Source organism: Onychomys torridus, chromosome 16, assembly GCF_903995425.1.
Source record: "Onychomys torridus chromosome 16, mOncTor1.1, whole genome shotgun sequence".
In the NCBI taxonomy this organism is placed as follows: Eukaryota; Metazoa; Chordata; class Mammalia; order Rodentia; family Cricetidae; genus Onychomys; species Onychomys torridus.
Genome location: NC_050458.1, coordinates 34,323,237 through 34,349,022, shown reverse-complemented (window position 1 = coordinate 34,349,022; position 25,786 = coordinate 34,323,237). Strand labels below are relative to the sequence as shown.

General features: G+C 40.4%; 1 pseudogene; it reads right to left on the bottom strand.

Annotated features, from left to right (window-relative positions):
* LOC118597115 overlaps positions 1-20,756 on the bottom strand; it is a 55,407-nt pseudogene extending 34,651 nt beyond the window's left edge.
* Between the last annotated feature and the right edge of the window lie 5,030 nt (positions 20,757-25,786).

Sequence of the window (25,786 nt, the reverse complement as noted above, 5' to 3'; positions counted from 1 at the left end):
CTCAGAGGTTAAGAGCACCGACTGCTCTTCCACAGATCCTGAGTTCAATTCCCAGCACCCACATGGTGGCTCACAACCATCTGTAATGAGATCTGGTGCCCCCTTCTGTATACATAATAAATAAATAAATCTTTTTTTTAAAGTGGGTTCATTAATCTGCCCTTTTATCCTATCATATCTATATCACCAGGATGTGGTTTTTACCCTTAGAAATACTTTACCCTAAACACTTGGAGCTGTACTTGGGTTCCAAATATCTGAGTGTAGTCCCAGCCAGCTTTGAATAATGACTTTGAGTCTGAGTGGTCATCTTTGGTGGGCTCCCCATAGTAGTCAGTACCAACTTGATTTCTCCACATCTTGTAATCAGTGTATAGTGTCTTCAGCAAGGTTCCAATGAACAATGAAGAACAATGGTAGTATCAATTGTTTGGGTAGGGGGCAGACCTCTAAAACAGGCTTGGTGAACAACTTGAGAGGAGGTATCTCATATCTGGCAATGGGAATTTTTTTTTATTCCACAGCCTATGACTTCTGGGAGAAGCATAATATCTTCCCAGGTGACCAAAACAAAACTCCTTTACATTAATATATTAACACACATATGAGAAGATTATAAAACAGTGGGTTTTCAACTTTCAAACATACTAAAACAGTTGTCTGTCTTCTCCATTTTCTGCTTCCTATCCTTCCCATTCTTCTCCCTGCTGAAGTCTCCATTCTCATACCCTTTCCTCTTCATGACTTCCAAGATTTCACACTATTGGAATGAGTCTCTGACTTTTGTTTTTCATATATTCCTAGATATGTACATACAGATTCTTACATCTCAATAAATAAGGATCCAGCCCATTCTTTGTAAACAGTTGCATGATGTTGTACAAAGAAAAGGTCACCAAAATTTATGAAACTCCTCCTCTTTTAATTAACACCTAAGTTAGTCTACAAATTTTTACCATTAAAATGTTGAAATGGGGGTGGGGGGGTGGGGATTTAGCTCAGTGGTAGAGCGTTTGCCTAGCAAGCGCAAGGCTCTGGGTTCGATCCTCAGCTCAAAAAAAAAAAAAATGTTGAAATGGATATTCTTGTAAAATGAAATTTATGCCCATGGCTGGTTATTTCTGCAGGGCACCATTCTATAAATGAAACTGCTGTGCATTTTTAACTTTGATGCTCTCATTCACAGGGGGTAATAAACCCTAATCATTGCCAAGGACTTGCAGTGTGCCAGCCGCTGCTCAAAGCATCTCCCATGTTGTCACATTTAATCTCACAGTAGCCCTGGGAAATAGACATGTTTTAAAAAAGTACAACAAAGAGAGGCAGTATAGTTGTTGAAAGCTACATTGAGAAGTTTGTGATACCAAACATTCTGGCTTTCTAACCCATGTTCCTGATCAGTTTGATTTTTATTGAACATTCATTTTCAAGAATTTAACTATCACTGGATTTAATCGGTAAAATTTTATTTTAACCATTAATAATTTAATATAAATCTAATTTTAAAAATATCAATAAATATGTCACTGGTGTTTCCTGGGTCTGACAGCTTTTTATATATTTTATATTAATTGGTATTTTTTACATGAAGATTTTTATTATGCCTTTGTTTATATGAATATTTTAAATAAATGATTGTAAAGAGCTCTCTGAATATTTTGATTATTCATCATTTATTATATATATTAAAATATTTTTCTTACTCTGTCACTTTTCTTTTGAATTTGTTATGTCATTTGTCACAAAAAGCACATTTTAGAAAACATTTCATAATCAAATATGTCAGTCTTTCTTTATAATATGAAATGTTTTAAATTTTCTATGGAACAATTTTCCCAACCTGTTACTAAAACTACCTCTAAATATTTATTACAATACTTTCCAAAGTTTACTTTTAAAATGTATCATTTATACCTTTGATATTTTTTTTTATGTGTTGTGATGTGAAAGAGGACATTTTCCACTAGCTATTCAATTATCTTAGGTGATTTTTTTTAATCACTTTATTCATTTTTATACTGATTCAGAGTTAAACTTTCATCACAGGTTCCCAAATACCAAGGATTTGATTCTGTACTCCTTCTGTTCTTCTAATGGGAGTTGGCTAGTCATTGAGCAATGACTTGTTTTGAGCAAAATTTCTTTATTTCTAAAGTATAATTTCATCTTTGCTAGAGCAAGCTGATCATATTTTTGTATTACTTATGTAAAATACTTTCATTTGTCTTTACTGATCTGCTTTCCCACATGCTTTGGAATCATATCACTGAGGCATGTGAACAATGTACTACAATCCATTTCCAGAAGAAGCTAGGACAGAGCAGGCCTGAACAGTTGACCAGAGAGCCATACCCTTATAAGTAGCTTGCTCTTGTCATCTTCTCTGGGATCACTTATCTACTCTGCCCTTGTATGCTAGACAAGGGGTACTTCAAGACCTTATCCAGTGCCAACTCTTCCTTAACTCCACCCTTGCAACCTAGTTGGCCTCTGCCAAGTTCAGTGTTGTCTACCTCTTAATGTCACAACATGCAATTTTTCTCTCTCTATGGCCATAGCCTATTCATGTGTCCAGAAGAGTGGCATAAACTTGAGGTAGACTTGGGAGTCTCTTCAGTTTTCTGTTTACTATAGCTTGAAAGAAAGGAATCTCACTTTCTTCATTGCCTGTGAAGACAGCCCTGCATTCAGCTGATGCATGTAAATGTTTCCAAACCACTGCTGAATGTCATTGTCAAGTATGAGTTGCAATGCAGGTGTCTTGCAGAATCAATGTTTGGGTAGTCTCCTGTTTGTCCACCAACATTTCAGTTCCTTTGTGGAATTTTGGGAGGATTGCTTTTCCATGCCCTGTTGAAGTTAGGTCTGGCAAGATCACCTGTTTTATCCAGCTAAATGGGAACATAAATGATGTGTGTCAATTCCATATGGCAGTTTCAACAGTCAACATGTGGGTTGCAGATTCTCTTGACCATGTCTGAGTGATCATGGGAGGCTTAGTTGAGATGGAGCCTTTGTTGACCTGGTTTCCTTAGTGATCAAGATGAATGGACCAACTTCCATTCTGCCTGTCTTTCTGTGCATGTAGCATGACTGTGGAATACATATTTGTGACTATGTCATTTAGATTTGAGAGTTGATACCAAAGTATGGTTCATCCTGTCTCTATCAAGAAGTAGATAATCCCATCAGTCAAGAACAATGCTCTTTTAGGGGTTAGCAAGCTTGTACTGATAGCTCAACTGCCCACAGACTCTTTGTCCCTTTAAACATACTTCTTCAAATATATATGATTCATGTTTTATACTTTTAAACAACTCTAACATTTATAAGCTGCTTGTTTGTTTGTTTTGGTGTTTTTGAGACAGGGTTTCTCTGTGAACCACTCTGGCTGTCCTGGAAATCACTTAGTAGACAAAGCTGGCCTCAAACTCACAGAGATCTGCCTGTCTCTGCACTCTGCATTCTGCTCCTTGAGTGCTGGGATTAAGGCATGTACCACCACTGCCCAACTGCCAGGGAGGCTTTTAAAAGCCAAAATAGAACACTGATAATTATACAGTCATCCTCAGAGATTATGATAAACATTAAAAATTAGTAAACTTGATCATACGTAAAATACAAATGGTGTACTTCTCTCAAGTTCATCAGCATACACAATAAGTTGATTCTTACTTCATCACAGGCATGAGGCCTCACACTGACTAAATGCTGGCCCAAGGTATGAAAACTAGAAGCAGGAGCTCCTGTGTCCAAGGAGGTTGTGTTATAGCTGTTTGGATAGTTTATGAGCGACAGTAATGATAGATTCAATGACAAGGCTAAAATAGAGATGAGGGGGCCACATTCCTGATCACACCTTTAGCTGAGGATACTTTTTCATCACATCAAGATGGGGGCTGATTTAACATATGGAGCCTATAAGTGATGTATTTGCCCTCTTATTGAGAACCCTTTAGTGTGCTATATTTCCATTATATAGTCTGGTAATTACACAGCTAAAACTAGCAGTTTTTAAAAATTGACTATTGTAGTGGCTAGTTTTATGCCAACTTGACACAAGCTAGAGTCATCAAAAAGAAGGGACTCTCACTTAAAAAACTGCCTCAAGAAAAGGCTGTAGACAAGTCTATAGGGCATTTTCTTAATTAGTGATTGGTGGGGAAGGGTCCAGTCCGCTATGGGTGGTGCCATACCTGGGTTGGTGGTTTAAAGTTGTATAAGAAAGCAGGCTGGGCAAGCCATGAGGGATAAGCTAGTAAGCAGCACTCTTCCATGCCTCTAGGTCCCTCCCATACTTGAATTCCAGTCCTGACTTCCTTTGGAGATGAATTGTGATGTGGAAGCATAATCCAAATAACCCCATACCTCAAATTTCTTTGGTTTGGTGTTTCATCACAGCAGTAGTAACCCTAACTAAGACAACTATGCTCTAGGAATTTAAAAGTTTATTTTAAGCAGACCATATAAACCAAACATTCCATGCTGAAAGCATTCTATTGGTAAGGGTTCAACCTATCCCTGAATTAGCCTCTTGGTTGACATAACTATTACATACAGAGTACAGGGACCACATTCTGGTTCCTTCATCACACAGATGGCACCATCTTGAGTCCTAAATTTCCTGGGATCTCAGTCAGCTGCCACATTTTCATTGCACTAATTTAGAAAAGACAAATTCTTTTTTCCTCCATTAGACTTGATATTGAGAAGCCTGAGGTCATGGCTCCATGGACCTCAGATGTCCTATCCTTCACTGAGTCATCTTCTATTTGGAACTGTGACCCAACACCACACAGAAGTACCAAAGGGATTAATTATGTGAGTTGTATACCTTGGGAAACAGTGCATCCCAGACCCAAAATGATCCTCTAAAAGCGATACCAACCCCCTTATCCATGGCTCCCAGAGGGGCTGCTGTTTTCTGAAACTGTCTCTTTAGTGTGGCCTAGGAGAACAACAGTCATGCTGATCAGAAGTAAGTCTTGACATTTTGAGTCTTGAATTTCCCTGAAGAAGCCAACAGGGACCTACCCATTAACAGCCAACTGAAACATTTCGTGGGGCCTGCTTCAGGTCCTCATCCATGTTGATAGTGTGTGTGTGTGTGTGTGTGTGTGTGTGTGTGTGTGTGTGTGTGTGTGTGTTATACATTAGAAGAAAGTGATATTCACACATGCTAAGAGAAAATGGGGTGGGTAAAAAAATTGGGTCCTATCCTGTCTGAAGGCTTGGAATGACAGCTGGAGGGAAGAAATATCTCCAGATTGGACCAGAAAGATACAAGGCCATCTGGAGGGACTTCATGAGTTGTGTCTGGAGACAGGTGTGGTGTATATCTAGGGGCAGGGAGTAGGCTGAGCCATACTTGGGAGACAGTGTGGTGTAGGGAAAGCACAGGGGGAGGGTCAGTGTTGGAGGCAAGACTGCAGTATATTCTAGCTGTAAAAGTGTCCTGTGTCTTCCTCTGTGAACCTATTGAGGGTTAGAAATATTGAGTGTGACATCCGTGTCTGGCTTGGTTAGAACAGCTTTCTTTAGGAAATGAGTAGTTGCTGAATGTATTGTGTGTAGGACTAGAAGGTCACCTTACTGATGGGTAGAACATAAATGGGAGATATTCCTCCAAGTTGCTGCATTTCACTGTTAAGGACAGAGTCAGAGGTAGGTTGCTAGATGGCATGCATGTCTGGATGCATGTCATGCATGTACAAGAGGCACAAGGGTCTGGGGTTTATGTAAGTGGTCAGAGCTTGAGAAGTGATGAGTTTAGTGTGACCAATGGTTGTTCGTTTGGTAGGTAGTGTGGTGTCCCCATGGAAGGTGGAGAATCATAGAAGAAGAACATTTTCATAAGCAAAGTGTTGACCCTTCAGTACAAGTGACACTGAAGTCAAATGGTGGAAATCAAAATTATTAAAATTATACTGACACTCTTGAGTTATCTGTCTGTCAACATGGTAGAAAATCCAGGGGTTTTTAAGCATACAAAGGCAGCATATCATAATGAAAGAACCCTGGCTTAGACTCAGAAGACCAGGCACGTGACCTGTTTCTACTTAATACCTGCTATGTAAGTTTGAGAATATTACTGTGCCCATCTGTCAGTCTGTCCAGCCATAAAGATAATACCTTCATCAACTGAAGCACAGGACACATGTATAGGGAGTATTTCATACTAATCGTATGTTACTCTTGGAGCCTCAGTTCCTAGTGTGTCAGACCAATCAGATCTCAAGTCCTTCACATGGACCTTGCGTCTTCATTACTTTGGGGGTCACAAATACACTGCACATTGAACAAGTCATGTCGAACTTCCAATTCTTCTGGATGCCTTCCCAGTCAGAGCAATCTGAGAGACTCCAGATCACAGATATTGTACTCCTGCATGGGGACTCACATCTTCCCCTTGCCATCTGCCTGTGACAGAGAGGAGTTGGTCCTCAGCAGGACCCAGTTATATCAGGAAGAGAGGGAACAGGAATGTCTGGTCCTCTTTGAGCCCAAGAGATCAATGATTGATGGTTCTGCTCAGGCTTCAGAAGGCCATGATGAGAGAGGATATGGGAAGATTAGTAGACAGAAGGGAAGAAAATGAATTTGCAGGCATGGTAGGAATAAAAGAAAGAAGGAAGGGAAGGAAGGAAGGAAAAAAGAAGGGAGTGAGGGAGAGTGGAAGGGAGGGAGCAAAACAAGGAAACACAGTGAGAGAAGTAAAGGAGGGAAGAAAAGAATGAAGGGAAGAGGAAGGGAGGGAATGAAGAGAGGAAGAGAGGGAATGAAGAGATAAAGTGGATGAAAAGAACAAAGAGAGGAAGAAAAGGATGAAGTGGATGAAAGAATGAAGGGAGGAAGGAAGGAAAGGAATAGAGAAAAGGAAGACTAGAAGGGAGGGAAGGAAGAGAGAACAGGAAGAAGGGATGTCTACTACCTATTGACCTTATGCTATATGCCAAGCTCGTGAGCTCTTCCTGCCTCCTCCTACCACTTAGTGCTCTCAGCAATTCTGATGTTACAGACCAGTAAGTCACAAGCCTGAGTCTGAAAAGGTAAGTGTTGTATCCAAGGTCACAATCATTCTTAAGCCTTTTCCCAGTAAAACGTGCTGCTTCCCCTCCAGATCTCTATTCTGTGTACTGACAGGGTGGCTGGCAGCTGGGAACAATGGCAAACGTAGGCCTCATGAAGAAGACACAGCTTCCCCTCAGGCAGAAGCCAACTAAGTCTGCTAAGCTGGGTGTGTGCTGTGCTGGGCCATCCTCTCAGTCTGTTGGAACCCTTTCTAGCCCTGCATTTTTAGGGGTATCAGACAACCTGGCATTCACAGGAGGCCATGAAAGCAGAAGGTGTGTTGGTGGCTCCAGAGGCCTGGACCTGGAGAGTTTTCTCATGGGGTAGGCAACTGCCTTCAGACAGTTTTGTCCCCCTTCAAAACAACCTTCTTTATATGTTTGTACAGTGTTTCTTTAGAGAAACTGAGGGCTGTGAGGCACACTGGGTGAAGACACCTGGCTGAGTAGGACACCAACTGGCAGATCTCACCCACAATGTGTGCTTTGCACCTAATGGAACAAAGCTCATGCAGCCGCTGTTGTTCAAGACTGCAGCTTGCTGTAAGCATTGTACTGAAGCTCCTGGTCCTAGTGTACAACTCCTCACCTTCAGGGTGTTCTGATGAACAAGCTGAATTCCATTTTGCATTTTGGGGTGAAAGGAGTCTCAAAGGTCTCCAGGGCTGGGGTTAGTGGGCCAGCACCTCATACAGTTGCACTTGCTCGTTCTTCTCAATTGAACTCAGAAAGAGGCTGCCCTTAGCACTTGTGTCTTGGGTGCCCTTGATGCTCCACAGTTCTTCCCTTCTGGATCTCCTCTCTCTTGTAGTGCAATGATCTTCTCCAGTGGCTTTCTTCCTCACAAAGCTGGAGACACATGTTACAGCCACTCCTCCCCCAGTCAATAGACTAGTATGTCTGAATCTCACAGACAGTGTATATAACTTCTGTAAGATCTCAGAGCTAGCAGACCCCGGATCCAAGATTTAAACTTAAATTACCTTGTTGTCATACCAAAGCACGTAAGTTTTTTTTTTTTTTTTAATTTCAAAATGTTCTTTTTAAACCATAAATAGGCTTTGAGAACTCCTGTAGAATGTGCTTTCTCTACAGCTAACATCAATCTGGGTACTCATGATTGGTCCCCAAGGGTCTTAGGGTGATGGAATATTCTGCCTTTCAAAGAGAATGAGCTCATCATTCACTCACAAGTTTGCCTTTCAATTAACTGAACACTGTGGCTCTTTATTTAATGTTATTTCTACGTAATCTAATTTCAGCTGCAGGTTAATGGACCCATAGGGAGTTATGGCTAGTTCGGTTTCAAATGAATTTAGCAGCATTTCTAGATTATTGGTTGTTAATGGGATCATACAGCTGTTTTGACTTCCTTCCAATCCTTCCTGAGGTGACTGTAGAGGAGAGGACAAAAACGGAGACAGTGGCCTTCACTTAGTGGTCACTGGCACTGCTGCAGGTTTTCCTTCTGTCCTGTTTGGCTTCCTGCCCACAGAAAATTATACATTCATAGCTGGACCCAGAGTTTTCTCCACTGATACTCAGTTGAAGACATGTGTTGAGCACACAGTATGCCTAAGGTCCTGAATTTGTGCTGTTGAAAATACAGGGAAGGATCAGATAGTGTGTGGAAAACTCTTAACTTGGTTGAGCAAAAATCACTATAACCACCAAGATCGAGTTTCTTTATTTGCCCTGTTCATTGACAAGGCATTTATCATCCACAGAATGTCCATCCATTCATTCAAATAATTTTGAATGCAAACATATCCTGGAACACTTTTTTAAATGTTTGTGTGTACATGTGTGTATTTGTGTATATGCATGCACACATATGTACTTGCATGAGTTTATGTGCATCCTGTGCAGGCAGATGCTGAAAGAGGCCAGAAGAGGGAGTCTGGATCCCCTAAAACTAGAGTCACAGAAGACTGTGAGATGCCCAATCTGGATATTGGGAACTGATCCCAGGACCAATATAAGAGAAGAAAATGTTCTCAACTGCTGAGCCATCTCTCTAACCCTGAGCATGTGTTTTTATAATAATGATTCTAAGATTATGGAAGCATATGTTTCATAAGGAATATAAATAATGAGTACAACAATTTAGGGCGATTGGCCAAAAGGGAGAAAGTATTAAAGACTATGAAAATACAGAAGAACTGTCCTTACTTGGTATTGAGAACTTCTCAGGGGTCCTTAGAATTCTATCTAAGTTTAGGCCCAGCTGTCAGCCAGGAGAATTTGGCAGAGTTAGAAAAGGATCAGAACCTTAGCCAGAGATGCCAGAATTAACACATATATGCTAGATGATAAAGATTAAGCTACAATGGGGAACATGTGTTGGGTAGTACTTCTACAGTGTAGAATGTGAATGTCTTTTAAGCCTGGGAAAGTGGATCGTATGTCCTTCTGTGAGTGATAGAGCATGTGAGAGTCCTCACAGGTGAGTGACAGAACAATTTGGCTTCTGGTGAATTACCTAGCTACACCATGTAGTCATGATTTTGCATGTAAACCTGGAGGCTAGGCAACTGGACCAAGAACTGGGCAGTATGGAGGAAGTAATAAGGATAGAGATGATTGGGATGGTTTGCAGGAGGATTGAAAATAAAGGTCATAAGATTAATAGAAGTAAAATAAGTTCTTCTATCTGCATTAGAGTTCTAGAAAAATAAAAGTCAATTACTACCCACCTAATACTCAGTGTGTGAACTGGTGAGTCCTAAACCCATGAAGGTTTTCTATACCTGAATACTAGATCCATGCTGCTCTGCTCACAACCTTCCAAATTTAATATCTGAATAAGAAATCATTGGAGATACCGGCAACACAAGATGTTTTTGACTGCACACTTTGGGGTGATTCAGGACTCAATGGTCATGGGATACTTTCCTCAACAATGAAAATCAAGCTAAATGAGTTTTTCCTTTTCATCAGATAAAAGCTTCATTTTCATAGGCTTGCTAAATTATGCCTCAGTGGTGGAATATTAATTGCTTTGTAAAGGAGGAAAAATTCTCAGCTCCTCCAAAAGCACAGAATGTAAAGGCTGATAAACTCCCCTATGGCACTTCACTTGTGAAATGGCTTTGGTGCTTAGAGAAATTATTGGAAGCAATATGTTTTACACATTTTTAAAGCATGAGAAGTCTTCACTCTGATGAAGGTGATGTTTCCCATTTTCAGGAACTCACACCCACATTTCTACACTCCAATGTGTGAGCAGAAGTGGAAGGGGACTCTGTCTGGAAGAAGACTAACATGATTGGAACACCTGCTTTTGCCCAAACAGCCCTGCAAGCTTGAAGAGGTAGTATTCCTGGTGTGTGGAGTGGGTGTGAAATGTGGGCAGTGATGATAAGCCACATCCTGGGGCAATTGCAATGCTCAAATCAGAGCAACCCTTGCTCACATCTCTGAAACTCAGTCTCATTTCCTTCAAGAAGAAAAGACATGCTGCCTTGCTACCATCATGTATCTGAGAACTTTAAGAAAGACTGAGGCTTGGAGTGCAAGAGAGATTTGTCTGAAGTCACAGACTGGAGGAAGAGGAGCATGTGTGATTAAGGTGTCTGAGAGCCCAATGCTCCTCTCTTGCACCACAATAATGCCCAGCTCCCTGGACACAAAATGCATTTCTGTGGTGTTATGTATCTGGATTTCTTCTTTGTCACATTAGATAGTTCGGGAACCACTTAGAAATGAGCTCAGACCTCCTTAGGCTCAAACAGTCCTTGCTATATTTTGAATCTAATATATTCACCAAAGGGCCATGTGCTAAAGACTTGGTTTGTAGCTTATAGCCTTTCAGGAAGTGATTGGATCATGAATGAACGAATCAATACATGAGTGTGTTCATGATCTGATGTGCTATTGGGGGGTGATAAAGCTTAAGAAGTAAGACCAAGTTGAAGCAACTACACGATTAGGGATTGATTATAATTTGTCTTCATACCACCCTCCCCTGCTTCTTGGTTACATGAAGTGAGTAGCTTTGCTTTTTTCATGCCTTTCCATCAAAATGTATTTCCTTATGAGAGGCCCAAAGACAGTGGGACTGGGGATCAGCACAGTGAAACCTTTGAAACCATGAGCTAAAATGAGCCCCTTCTCTTTTAAGTTGATTCCTTTGGTATTTTATCATAGGGATGAGAAATCAATGAACACTATATATATATAAATTTTAAAATGTATTCATATAGCATATTCTGATCACAATCCCCATCTCCCATTTCCTTCCAGATGCTCTTCACCTCTCCACTCACCCAACTCCACACCTTTCTTTCTCTCTTTAGAAAACAAACAAACAGGCAAACAACAGAAACAAACTAGAATAAAACCATTAAAAGTTAAACAGTTCTTACTTCTGAACCCCAATCTCTTCTCTGATTCCAGGCTCACATTATGCAGACTGCTTCCCCCAGAAAGACCTTTGTGATACACTGGACTGAAGGATCTATGTAAACATTGTCTACTGCCCTCCAGATGCTGAGCACCTGAGCTTGGGGACTTGTCACATCCCATCTGTAAGCCCTTCTGTGCCTCAGCCCATCTGAGCATTACAAGCGTTCAGCAGAGTTGCCAAAATGAAATATTTAAAAAACTGTGGCTTCTACTAACTCTTCATTGCCCGGGTTTGGGATTAAAAAAAAAAAAGGAAGAAGCAGATCGCTGAAAACTTGATCTTATTATATTATGGTATGTCAAATTTGATTAAAAGAATAGGAGCTTCGGCAGTGTTTCTCCAGAGACCATTTTAGCAGCCGCCCAATATTCCTCTTCTTGCTTGCCCAACAGTTTTCATGCACAGATTTGAACATTCTACCTTGGGAACAAATGCCAAGTCCAAATTCTGTCACATGGTTATTCAAGTCCTTGACTAAGTATCTGCTAGGAGCAGAAATAATAGCTCTGAGGGGCCATATAGCCTCCAACAGATAGGAGCTCATAGAGTTGATCAAGGACGGACTTGGTATGGCACTGAGAGTTACTTAATGTGCAGCCTCCTCCTCCCTCATCATAGCACTCCACTTGCTCCAGTGTCTGTCAAACTAGTCAGCTCAGGGTTCAGCCTCCTAGCATCTCTGCATGAAGAGATTAGATGGAGATTTTGAGACTAGGGTGATCAGCTTCTTCATACTACCATCAAACCCTTCACCATGACACACAAATTCCACGTGAGCAGTCCTGGCCCATGTGCCAAAGGAGTGACTTGCACGTTTTCACGTTAACGCACAGAATAGCTAGTGCATACCTTCCAACCATTACTTTTTCCCTAGCATAACTTTTGTTTTTTTAAATTTTTTTTTATTTGTTTGTTTTGTTGGTTAGTTCAGTATTGGTTGGTGTTTTACCTTCATGTATGTTTGAGCACAAGATGCATGAGTCACAGATAGTTGTGAGCTACTATGTGTGTGTTGGGAATCAAACCAGGATTCTATGGAATAGCAGTCAGTGTTCTTAACAACTAAGCCCTAGTATAACTCTTTGAAGTGAAGTTATGAGCTCTAAGAAGCCTGCATGGCTGAGTCACTACACGGAGGAGCCTAGCATGAGGAAGCACTCAACATTACCTATGCCAAGCTCTCTAGATTTGAGGGTTATTTGTTGCTCCAGGATAACCAACCTATCCTACCTAGCATAGAAGCACAGTATTTATTAAACATCTATGATTGTTGGCTTTGTACCAGGCATTTAGGACAAATGGTAACACAGTCATTCATGGGCCATGTTTTCATTTAGATAATAAATGAAGAAGTAGAGAAGCAAGTAGACAATTACTTCCTGGTGTGATAAATACACAACTACAATTTGCTCTGAGAGAATAGAGCACAGTCATACTGTGGTCTATGGTCAAGGAGACTTTCTACATGAAGTAATATCTAAGCAGAATCTGAAGACACAGTGCTATCTTGGGGATGAGTATGGCTGTTTTGAAGATTAAGTGATGTTTTATGTAGCATAACAATGTGCCTTTTGCCATGGTATATCTTCAGTATCAGATGTCATGACTTGTCTTAATTTTTCAGGTAGTTTTCCTTTGTGGTAGCCACCACCTTGCCTGAGTAATACAAAATGCTGTCCTCCTCCCTTCTGGAATTCCTTTACTGTGTGTGAGCTTTAGAGACAGTACAAAACAGGGGTGAGTCATTCCATCTGTGACTTAGAGAATGTGTCTTAGCTACTGAGTCACAGAATCATAAAGGCACAGAACATTTGGATGAGAAATGTGAGAGAGAGAGAGAGAGAGAGAGAGAGAGAGAGAGAGAGAGAGAGAGAGGAGAGAGAGAGTCTCCTCTTGGCACAGAAGATATCTTGAAGCAAATTTATAGCAGGATATTAAATCCAAAGCCTCTGGCAAGTGCCAAGAGGTAACACATGAGAAATTCAAATTCAGATCCCCAGTGGTAGAACTCAAAAGGAAATGTCAGAGAGCCTGTCCAAGGAGCATCATCCACATTGCAGTTGCAAAGAAAGTTATAATGATGGAGAGAGGAAACTTGCAGAAATGTCTGCAGAAGTGCATTCTATGTCACTGCTGGTTTTAGGAGAAAGGCCTCAGTGTGTCACCTTAAAGCTCAATGAAGTATCTCTTGCATTGCAATCAACTCCTAACCAAGGACACATAGAGGGAAGATGGGTGACTACTGATTTCTGGATGGAACCCAAGGAATGCTACTGCCTAGAGTCCTGGGGTTTCTTGGAGCAAAGGACAGAGCAACATTTTCTGGAAGCCAGTGAAGCAGTGTGGGACTCTTTCAATTGAGAGGGGGCTAGAACGGGCACATTGAAATTAATAATGTGAGTTGTAGTGAGATCTCATTATTAAAAAAATAATAAGAATTCTAGAAGCTAAGGAAGGAAGGAAGAGAGGATGGCATCCATCAAGATGCAGTTGCTTCCATCTGGGGTGGGGCACTTTCTGAGGCTTTTTAGAAGCAGGATGTCTGAAGTATCCATGCATGCCAATGATTCTGCCAGGTCCTGGGGTGCCATCCAAAGAAGATCTTCCCACTCTTACCTCTTCTCTCACCCTTTCCAACCCCAGATAGAGGCAAAAAGAAGCTGACATTCATGGAACAGTTAAAACACAAGTCAGATATATTGAAATCAACCACAAAGCCCCCACCTTTCTCCACTACAAGCTCTTGCAAAAGCATCTATCCTTGAGAGAATGAAGAAGACTCGCTATACAATCTTTTAGTTTGTGCTAAGTAAGATCTTTGAGTGGGCATTCGGGCACTAAATCCAAACAATGGCTGGGACTTAAAATGACCTAAAAAGCTATGAGTGAGTTTGTGTTGTTTTTATTAAGGGCATGAAGAGGTGGACCTACTGCATAAATTTTAAAGAGGTGACTGGAGAAAGCAATAGAGGGATGTTTTAATTGCTTTTTCAAGCTGTGCTTTTTTTGACCTGTATTTTATGGATGTTATTTCATCTCTTATAAGCAGCAAGGAGCAAAGATCTTTTAAAATTACTTGGGCATAAAAATGTTAAGCATGTATCAATTGTGCACCATCCATTATCCTCTACTTAGGATGTGAAAATGTCCTTTGTGTTTTCCTGATTTTAGTGATTTGTCTTGACTTGCTAATGAAACATAAGGAATATTTGTCAAAATTGCTTTTCAAAAAATGTTTGTGTGAATATTCACGTGTGCACATGTGTGCGTATGTAGGTCCAAATGTGTGTAAGGGGGCATATGCATGTAAAGGTCATAAGCCAATCTTGAGTGTCATTCCTCAGGAGTTGTCTGTCTTGATTTTTTTTAAAGATTTATTTATTTATTATGTATACAGCATGTTTGACTGCAGGACAGGAGAAGGCACCAGATCACATTACAGATGGTTGTGAGCCACCATGTGGTTGCTGGTAATTGAACTCAGGACCTCTGGAAGAGCAGTCAGTGCTCTTAACCTCTGCGCCATCTCTCCAGCTCTGTCTTGATTTTTTAATTAGCAGTTCTTTGAGATTTTTGTATAATGTATTTTGATCATATTCACCCTTCCTCCAATTCCTCACATATCTATCCCCCTTCCTATCCACCTAATCTTATGCCCTCTTTTATTTTAACCCACGGATTAATATATCTTACATTTTGAGACAGGATCTCTCACTGGGATATGAGACTTGAAGATTAGGTTTGGCGATCTGATATGTGAGCCCTGGAGGTATTCCTGTCTCCACTTCCCTAGCACTGGCCTTACAAGCATGCAGACAATGCCTAGGTTTTATGTAGGTTTTAGGGATTAAAGTCAGATTCATGTGTTGCCATGGCAAGCACTTTATGGGCCTGAGCTTATATTCAACCCCTAATCTTTATAGTCACCTTGTAGTCACCAGCTCTCACACCATCCTGGTAGGGATTTTAGTGTGTCAACCAAGGATTCTTATCCAGGTAGGTTTCAGGGACTGAGTCCTTAGGAGTGAATACAGAAGAATGAGAAAACCATGTGACAGACATGAGATATTCTAGAAGACTGAACTTTGCCAACTGCTGCAACCTAGATAGAGCTGGCACCTCTCTTTGTATCCCATTCTTAAGTCTTTTTCAGGGCACTGAAATAGAAGTAGGAACACACACATATACACATAAACACACAAATATACACACACAAATAAACCACATATACACATACACAAACGATGCACTCATGCAGACATACACACATATATGTATACATATACATGCACACACATACACGCATACTGATATGCTCCAAATATCTGGAGATAGTTTATTCTGGAGCCAATTTTGATGGTCCAGAAACACAGATTGAGATCACCCTAAATTTCATGTTTCAACATGAAAAGAGTTTTACAACATTTGATAGTTTTACACACTGAAGACAGTAATAAATCAGGTAAGTTTAAAATACATTGGTGGGTACATTAGAGAGAGAGTAAGAGCAAGGTAGAGGTAGATTTTCTGTAGGCTTCAGATGCTGATGACGTTCTTAGCTTTTCCAAAAGGTTTGTTTGTTTGTTTGTTTAATTTATCATTCACAGAGATGAGCAAAAAAATGGCTATTCATGGGGCTAAATCTAGTCCAAGATGAGATAATTAGCCTCTGCACCTGCAACTTTACAATCTCTCCACATCACTGTAATTCTAACCAGAAAATCAGTCTTTGCAGACATAGCTTTTCATTGACAACATGAATCATACTGGTACACACACACACACACACACACACACACACACACACACACACTAAATAAATAAATAAAATAAAAATAAAAATAAACCCTTTCTCCTTCTATACCACATCAGATATTATTAGCTCAGGGTTTGGAAGAAAAATGTTGATTTCTTAAAAAAAAAGTTATGACCTAAGAGGAAGTTTTTTTGTGGTTACAGAGAAGAGCAAAATGCATCTTCCAATACTCCAAACCTACATTTCTTCATGAAGCAATTTTCCTTTCCTAAAGCACTTCCTCCTCTCTGATTCTACCCCTTCTCTCTCTTTCACGCTCAACTGTATTTCTCTCTCCCTTCCTCCTCTCTTCCCTCTCTTTCTTCTGCATTGCCCGAATTTTCTCCCCAATTCATCCCATCTCTGTGTATATTCTTCACCTCACTAACTAGTCCAACGAAGTCCAGCTTTAGCTTCACATCCAACCAGCTACCCAAGGGCTTCCTTGCTCTTGCATTTTTCTTGGAGCATCCCACACGATTTATAAAAGATTACCTCCATCCACGTTTCTGTATGTAAGTAAAGACTGACAATGACTTCACCAGTTTAGTGAGAATTATCTGAGCTCCTTGGATTCTAGCCCTACTGGCAAACCCACATTCTCTTCTCTATCCATCCTTGTCACTGGAGATCTACATGCATAGACTCATGTATAATCCAGAGTACATTAAAAATAGAGAAATTCATGGAGGCCAGTCATTTTTTCCCCATTTTCATGGGTGCGTAGGTTTGCACATGTGTGTGGAGGAGGATGTATTCCCTGACTCTAACTTCTGAACCTGGCAAGTACTTTGACCACTGAGCCATCTCCCAAGCCCTTGGCTACTTATTTGTAATGTGTAAATGGCCTTTAAGAATTGAACACACCAAAATCACATATCTTAAAATCACAACCTTTTGTCATCAGCTGGAAGAATGAAATGAATTTTCAAGCTGGAGTCAGCTTCTGTATCTATATTTATCACTGTATTCACTCCACAAGTACATCAATGACAAAAAAAAAAATCTGCAAACTTTTAAGGAAGCAAAAGACTGGGAGAAATAGAACATATTTCAAGATATAAAATTAAACTGTATTTCATTACAAATGAAAATCAGAATACAGTATTAAGAAGGGGCATCAGTCTTTTAGAGCTTCAAAGGTGATGATAAAGACAAAATGTTCATATCTACTTAAAAGCACATAGATATTAAAAATCCAGTGACATATCATTTCTCCCTCTCTCTGCAAGGGCAGACTTAACTCCCATATAGCTCTGTGAGGCAATGCAGCTACATTTTCATGTTGTATGAGACATGAGTTCTTCATAGGAAATGACATTTAGTTTTGATGATCTCATTTTACTGAATAATACCCCCAAACTGTCACCATTATCTATGAAGCTAGGCCTCAACAAAGAAAGAAGCAGCAAAATTCTTTGGCTTAAAATCAAAGTGAGGACTAGTCTTCCTCAAAAGAAACTAGGGGTGATAGGTATTTGGCCAGGGGCTGCAATGTAAAATGAGGTAGGGTCTAGCAAATCTATCCAAGCCCCCTGTCTTAGTTAGGGTTTCTATTGCTGTGCTGAGACACCATGACCATGGCAGCTCTTATAAAGGAAAAATATTTAATTGGGGCTGGCTTAAAGTTCAGAGGTTTAGTCCATTATTATCATAGCAGAAAGCAAGGAAGTATACAGGCAGATATGGTGCTAGAGCTGAGAGTCCTTACATCTTTATCCAAAGGCAATAGGAAGCGAACTGTCTCATGGGGCATGGCTTGAGCGTATATGAGACCCCAAAGCCTGTGTCCACAGTGGCACACTTCATCCAACAAGATTACACTTACTCCAACAAGACCACACCTCCTAATAGTGTCACTCCCTTTAGGGGCCATTTTCTTTCAAACCACCACACCCCACAAAGCTACAAATCCACCTGCAATATGACATAAACCAAGAAAAGTTATGTTAGCCGGGCGGTGGTGGCGCATGCCTTTAATCCCAGCACTTGCGAGGCAGAGGCAGGTGGATCTGTGTGAGTTTGAGTGCAGCCTGGGCTACAGAATGAGTTCCAGGACATCCTCCAAAGCTACACAGAGAAACCCTGTCTTGAAAAACCAAAAAAATGTTATATATCAATTGTACATTCTCTCTCCCTCTCTCTCTCTCTCTCTTTCTCTCTCTCTCTCATCCTCTTTGCCTTTCCATTGTTCCAGCATGTAGCCAGAAGGTCTTTGAAGTGTTTGAAGATTATCTATCCCCATGAAATATATCTCTGTATGTCTATAAAACTTAATTAACATGGCTATAAGTTTGACTATTAAGATGAATATCAAGTTGTATTTCTTAATTATGTATGATATTTTTAAATGAGCAAAATAAACACAATAACCTAAACAAGAGTAGAAATATATATAATAAAATTGACCTTAAATTTGTATCAATAAACAAAAATCCATATTAATGTAAAATATATAAGATTAACCAAATCCCATAAACAAAGACAAACATCTATAATCCATTTTTTGGGGGAAAGTGGGCATAGTTTTCTAGGCCACTTCCTATTGATTGAGGGCACTAGTAATCTTATGGGGACCCAAAGAAAATTTAGGATTATGGTCAAGTCCTGACTGGAGTAATCTGTGAGCCTGTATTGTCTGAGCCAGTTGTCTTGAAGCTGTCCTGGATGTTGGATCATCTGGAGACCTCTTAGGGGGTCTTCCTTGATGGAACTATATTAACCCGGAAGGGATCCACAGCTTGTCATCTTCTATGGAAACAAAAGCAGAACCTTTTTTCCAAAGCAACATTTCCTTAAATTTTGAAGTCAAGATACCTTCAAAGTATTTATGTTGGTTTAACTTAGTGGCTCCCATAATCAAATATCTCTCTGTAGTTAGCATATTAACAGTCAAAAACTTCAAAGAAAATATATGTAATCCAGATTCTCTATGTATTTTCCATTCTTATGTGGCTTAACTTTTATATTAGTTTTACTGTCTCTTTAAAGACTTAATTTTTAAAGACTCTTTATATAATTGCCTATATTCCCTTTCCCCTATGTATGTTTTTAAACATACTGTAACCCATTTAGAGTTTTTTCCATCTGAATATGGTTTTATTGTGCATCTAATCATTTTCTGACCAGGAGAGATTTTAAATTGTTAAGTTGCACAGCTAGGACAGAATATGTGGCTTTGGGTGCTGGCTCTTCCCCATTTGGCTTCCCAATATGGTGGAGGTACATTTACTGCCAGCTCTGGAAGCCATGCTCACCACCAATTCTGGGAAGCAGTGAGTCTATGTCTCCATCAATCAGCATGTAACCCAGAAACTTTTTTTTGTCTGTTCTAGCAAAAGCTAAATCTGCCACACAGCATATTTCACAGCTTGGAGACACCTCTGTGTACTGTGGCGGGAATCCACCACACAGTAGGTCAAGCCCACATGCTGAGGCATCTCTGTATCATGGCTTGCATGAGAGATACAACTAGTAAGCTGTTTTTAGCTCTGTTCTAGAATCTTTTCTTAAGTTCTCTCAGGTTTTAGGTGGAAACTCTTGCCCCCTGTTGGGTGCCAAATGTAGCCAGAAGTTTTCCTGTGTCCTCTCTGGTTTCACAACCCCTTGGTCCCAAGTAAACCTATAGAGGCTTATATTAATTACAAACTGTATGGCCTATGGCTCAGGCTTCCTAGCTCTTACAACTTAACTCAACCCATTTCTATTAAGCTATGTTTTGTCACTTGGCTTTGTGGCTTAACTTGTTCTCTCACATCTTGCTTCTCTTGGCAGCAGCTTCTCCTGACTTGCAAGTCTGATTGGCTCTTCCCAGTAGCTTCTCTCTCTCTCTCTCTCTCTCTCTCTCTCTCTCTCTCTCTCTCTCTCTCTCTCTCTCTTTCCTTACCTCTCTGGCAGCAGCTGAGGCCTTGGAAAGCTGTCTTGGCATCAGAGGTGTGGCACTCCCCTTCTTTCATGGGCTGTAACTGGATATGACTCTTGTTCTATCTCAGCCTAGAAGGATGAAAAAGGACGTAGTGTTATTCAGATCCCACAATGGAAAACCTAAGTTGCTATAGCCTGACACCTTGGACTTCTGAAGTTAACCAGAAAATCTAATATTTCCCCAGAACTTTAACATCATGGTGTTTGTTTGCTTTGACTCATTAAGTCCCTGAGGGACAATCCTGTGTTCACTGACCCACATTTTAGTATTTCTAGCTCATTCCCTGCCTAAGGCAGAATAGGGAGACTGAGATGCTTAGTAATTTTTTTTTTTTTTTTTTTTTACAATAACTGCTGCACTGTAACCCCTACAGGCAAAGAGATACAATAGCAGTCAGAGATTGGTAGTTTTTTTCCAACCACAAATTAATCTATCATTACTATTATCATCATCATAATAGTTGTTACCAGAAGCAGCCACAGCAGTGCAACCACCACCACCACCACCACCTTCATCATCATTACTACCATCATCATCATCATCCACCACCACCACCATTACTATCATCCCCACTATTATTACCATCATCATAGTCACCATCACCATCATCATCACTATTACCACCATCATCATCACCATCATTACCATCTACATGGCCATCTATTTTCATCTCTGTGTCCACAGTACATACCTTAACATGAAGTAAATTCTCAGTAATATTCCTTGGTAAGCTGATGTAAAGGACTGTCTCTCAGTTTTGAAAGCAATTCAGCCAACTTTCATTCCTTCAATAATAAGTTAATTGTTCTCTAAAGTGGTCATAAATGTTTGCAAACCATCAGATAGTAAACTGAACTGAACTCCTGCATTCGACATGCTGATTTCTGAAGCAGTATGTCTACTAGCATACTCTGCTTCTGATGTGGTGGAAATTCTAGGTCCTTACTCTGCAGTTTGCCTAGGCAACAAAAACAGTTTGAGCCAATGTGGCACAGAAAGGAGTTTCCTGAACTTGCGGCAGAGGTTTAGAAATTATTCCTCCCCATTTTATGACAAAAATGGATTTTTTAGAAACTCTAAGCACCCATTTTTGCCTTCTTGTTGGGGGTGGGACATTCTCTGGACCATGTGCTACTTTTCTTGTGCTTCATCAATGCTGACAGTATCAGTCATGATAATGAATCACCACTTCTGGATATCTAATTACTGGGAAAAGCAAAATATCTGCTGTTGAAATCATGTTTAGTTAAATATTATTACTTCTAGTTAAAATCCTTGATATAATTGTTAGAGTTGACTATAGCTGTGGTTTACCTTACCTGTGAGATCTTGTATGTGTACAACTGCAGCAAAGCTTGTGGTAATGCTGATGAATGCTTGTAACTCAGCCATCCTGCTTTTGGGAGGTCCATAAGATAAACCTAGGCTTTGATGTTTACAGAGACAAGGAGGGAGGGCTTGGGTTCTACTGTGTTGGGGCCTGAGGGACCAAATCCTATCTTAGCTACTTTCTAGCTGTAAATACATGTTAGCACTGGGTGTCATAACGACTTACCATAGACTGGCAGATTTAAACCACAGGAATTTATTTCTCACACTTCTAGAGGCTGGGAGTTCTAATATTAAAGTGCTGGTTGATTCAGATTCCCACAAAGACATTCTGGACTTATTGAAGGCTGCTATCAGGTTGTATCCTCGGAGGGGGATGGGTTTTCTTTTTTTCTTCCTTTAAGGGTACTAATCCAATTATGACAGCACACACACACACACACACACACCATCTCATCTAAACATATTTGTCTCCTAAAAGATACATCTCTAAACACAGTCACATGGAGGATTAGACAATATATGAATTTGGGGGGATAAGTTCTCCAGAAAACTGGAATATTATGTGTTATACATAACTAAGCAGAGACCTCAGGCAAGTATTAGCAACCTGACACTCAATCTCCATATCTGCAATGTGAAGCAGGACAGCTTACCCCAGATCCTTGGGGAGTGGAGAGGAATCGGTGCACCGAAGCTCTCAGCACATTATTGGACACATGGTGAGAATGCTGTCACTGTTTGCAGCCTTTTGTGTCCTCCCTGGATCTTCTGAGCAATAGTGAAGGGGTTCAGGGACCTTTCATTAGCTGGAGGTTGGGAGGAGGGGGGGGACGTGAAGAGGCCCTTAAAAACCATCACTGGCCTGATTTCTGGAGACTACTCAGAAATGGCTCCAAGCTTGCTGTCTTAGGGTTTTCTATTGCTGTGAAAAGATACTATAAGCACAGCAACTCTTATAAAGGAAAAACACCTAATTGGGGTGACTCACTTACAGTTTCAGAAGTTCAGTCTATTATCATCATGGTGGAGAACATGGTGGCATGCAGGCAAACACAGTGCTGGAACTGAGAGTCCTACATCTTGCAGGCAACCGGAAATGGACTGACAGTCACACCCTGAGGGAAGCCAGCACAAAAGAAACCTCAAAGCGTGTCCCTAGAGTGACACACTTCCTCCAACAAGACCATATCTTCTAATAGTGCCACTCCCTTTGAGGGCCATTTTCTTTCAAACCACCACACTTGTATTCTTGCATTAGAACGAAGTCACTTATTATGCTATTCACCACACTTCTGTCCAGTCTGGTCCTCTTGCCTGGAGAACACACTCCATTCCCTGATTGGTTGCTAGTTATTCCCTCTGAAGCTCTGCACCCCCCCCAAATCCCCACCCCTTACAGGTATTGCTTCTCTAACCTCTCTGAGCATCCTCTCCTGGCCAACCACAAAACTGTGTGGTTGATGGTTATTGATAATGTGCAAACTCAGCATCAGCTACAATCCTGGCAGATGTAACTAAATGTACATTGAATGAAATGCTGCATGCCCATAAAAATAGAATTAAATTTAGTGGTAAATAAAACCTTTCTATGCAGTTGTACACTTGGTATATGAAATAAAGTAATTTTGTTTGCTCTTTTGTTTTCTGTAAGATAAACTGGGCATATCTGTCACATCCACAGGACATTTTTTCAGTGAACCTTCTGCTTTATTACCGCAAAAGGGAATAGACCGCTACTATTTTATTTGAGTGAGATCATGCAAAGGAACAAGCAAAAACATATGTTTAGAGATTGAAAAAGCACAATTAATAATTCATGAGCTAAATTAGCAATCATAATGGGAACTTAGGAGTGAATGATGATAAAAGGATTACACATTAAAGCTTAAGTAATGCAATTTAAAGGATACTTAGAGGAAAATATACTGCCTTAAATCTATGTATTGAAAAAATTAAATGTCAAAAAGTACACATTTAACTTATGAGTTAGAAGAAAAGATAAAGACTAAGCTGAAAGAAGCAAAAAGACAAAGTTAAAAAAAGAGATTAAAGAGAAATAACGATATTGTAAATACACATACACTCATATTTATTTAAGATAATTCATGAGGCTGGAGAGATGGCTCAGCATTTAAGAGATACCACTGCTCTTTCAGATGGCTGGAGTTCAAGTTCCGGCACTTATATCAAGCATTCAAAACTGCCTGTAACTCTAGCCCCCAGGGATCTGACACCCTCTTTTGCCTCCAGCAAGTTCTCTCTGTCTTTCTGTCTCTCTGTCTCTGTCTCTGTCTTTCTCTCTCTCTCTTTCTCTCTCCTTTCTCTGTCTCTCTGTCTCTGTCTCTGTCTCTGTTTCTCTCTCTCTCTCTCTCTCTCTCTCTCTCTCTCTCTCTCTCACACACACACACACACACACACACACACACACACACACACACACACACACTCTAAATCAGATCATTACCTGCACCCTTCCCCTTGCTCAGGTCCAGCAGACAGGAATCTTATCTATGTGTGTGCTATCCAGGTGAGTCATCAAAGACCCTTACTCATGCCACTTCTCCATGCCCAGGCCCAGTCAGGAGTTATATCAGTGAAAGTTTTCTGTAGGTAAGTCATACCAAACTCTTGACTGTGCCACCCTTCCATGCCATGGCCCAACAGGGCATCAGACTCAACTCCCAAGCCTCACACCACCTTCCTCTGCTCAGACCCAGCTGGGAACCACATTCACAGGCTTTCTTGCTTACCACTGAGTGAGAGTCACCCAAGACTCTTTAGTAAAAGTCAACACTGAGTATCAGAAGAATTGCCTTGCAAACAGTTCAGATGTGATCTGAAGTCAACTAAGTTTGGGCAACAGCAAAAACAGAACCAAACTTCTGCTCAGCAGAGACAGTGTGGACTCTTATCATATATGTGTGACTAAATAAATGCCCAGATCCTGTTATAGAAATACAAACAATATAAAATGCAAAGACAACATACGCTCTTCTCCTGCTCCCCCAAAGACCACTAGTTCTACAGAAATGTTACCTAGATTAACCCCAGGACACAGAATTTAAAAGAACAATTATAAACATTGTCAAAAAATTCAAGCAGTTTATAGAAGACACAGACACCTGGGTGAACTTAAGGAGGATAAGAATAAACTCCTGATTGAAGTCCAAAAAAAATACAAACATATAGCTGAATGAAATAATAAAGACAATTCAGGATTTGAAACCTGAATTCAACAAATAGAACTATCAGGCACTATTAAAGGGTAGATAGGTCATAGGCCTTAGGAGAGAACCCAATATTATTATGTTGTTGAATGGATATAGTATTTTATAAGACTCCTAATGACTTATTGCTGTACCCACAGATCACAGCATTTCCTAAGCCTCATCAGAGAAAGGTTTCCTTGCAGTAGATGACAATTAGCTCACAGACCCTCTCTTGGTCAATGTCTGGAGACCTATAGAATTCTCATCCTTAAACTGGACATTCATATCATCACCCCAAGTGTCAGGGATATTTGCAAAAGAGGGCAGCAGGAAGATTGTAAGAGCTAGATGTGGTGGATAACTTTAAGAAAAGAGTGTTTCCAGACTCAACAGGTAGATGCACATATGAACACATAGCAATTATGACAACATGCCCCGGACCTGCACTAGATCCAGCCCGATCAAATCCCAGCATAGATGGGGGTAAGTGGATATGAAGCTATTGGAATTTGATGGCTTCTAGGAGAGGGATAGTCTGGGTTTTGGGGTTTTTTGTTTGTTTGTTTGTTTGTTTGTTTTAGTGATGTAACTCCCTGGTAGACTGACCACACACCAGAGCAGGCCTCAAGCCCAAGACTAGCATGGCAAAACAAACTGGAGTCAGTGGAGGAAAGAAGAGGTCATCTCAACATTTGTGAGAAGGAGTGAAATGGTGCTGGATATGAGGAGGGAAAAAGATGGGAGTGTACATATGTTCAAAATGCATAGCACAAATCCTCAAAAAATAATCAAGAACCTCAGAACATGAAGATAAAGTAGAGGATTGAGTTCAACTCCTGGATTCCACATGATGGAAAGAGAGGATGAAACACCCACAAGTTATTCTCTGACCGCCACATATGCACTGTGGCATGAGCATGTACACACATACACACACACACACACACACACACACACATACACACATACACACACACACACACACACACATACACACACACACAAAATAAGTGTAATGAAAGCTTCTCCACTTAAAAGATTCAATAG